Source organism: Manacus vitellinus, unplaced genomic scaffold (assembly GCF_001715985.3).
Source record: "Manacus vitellinus isolate BGI_N305 unplaced genomic scaffold, ASM171598v3 scaffold_254_pilon, whole genome shotgun sequence".
NCBI classification, from domain to species: Eukaryota; Metazoa; Chordata; class Aves; order Passeriformes; family Pipridae; genus Manacus; species Manacus vitellinus.
This window is the reverse complement of record NW_021939836.1, coordinates 7,447-8,415: the sequence shown is the minus strand read 5'-3', so window position 1 is coordinate 8,415 and position 969 is coordinate 7,447.

Below are 969 nucleotides of genomic sequence, written 5' to 3'. Positions count from 1 at the left end.
ATTTTCATTTTGGGGATGGTTTCAGGGGGTTAAAGCAAAGCTGGGCTGAGAGGTGGGGGGGGGAAAGGAGGGAAATCAGCTTTTCAGGCTGAAAAACCACCCCAAATACAGGGAATTAGAGCGGTTTTCCCGGGATTGGAGCAGAGTGGGATGAGCTGGGGGGGGTTGGAGCTGTGGGGAGTGACCGAGAAACCCCCCAAAATCCAGCCCTGAGCTGGGGAGGGGACGAGGACGGGGAGAAAAGGGACAAAAATGGGAGAGAAAGGACAAAAAGGGGGAAGAAAAGGGGATTTGGGCTGATTTTGGTCGTTGTTTTGAAACGGTTCTGGCAGGAATTGTTTTGGAATTCCGGATGGGAGCCGGGCCGGGATGGGGGACAGACAGGGTCAGCCTCACTAATCGAGGGGAAATCCAGGAAAACTGAGGGGAAATCCAGGAAAACCGAGGGGAAATCCAGGAAAATTGAGGGGAAATCCAGGAAAACTGAGGGGAAATGCAGGAAAACAACCCAGCCCCGCGTTGGAACCCCCCCAAAATGCTCCGAAACCAGCCCGAAATGCCCCGTTCTGGCCTTTTCTTCCTCCCAGGGGTTGGTGTGAGCGGGACAGGAGGGGCCAGGGAGCCCCATTCCCCCCGAACCCTGTCATTAATTAACCAGTGGGATTAATTAACCACAAACGAGGCTGGAATTGTTTTTTTTTTTTGGCAGGAAAAAAAAACAAAACAACTAAAAATAAATAAAAAAAAAAAAAACCAGAGCAGGAAAAGAGTTGGGACCAAAGAGCATCAAATCCAAGAGAAATCCCCCCCCCGGGGGGCTGCTCGAGCCCAATTAACGTCCTGGTCTTAATTACCTTGCAGGGGGAGGTTCGAGCCCCGAGTCCTGGCTGTTCTCAGCCCAAAAAGGGGGTTGGTTTTCTGGGGAGGAGGAGGCAGGACGAGCCCCCGGCTCGTTAACCCGGCTCGTTA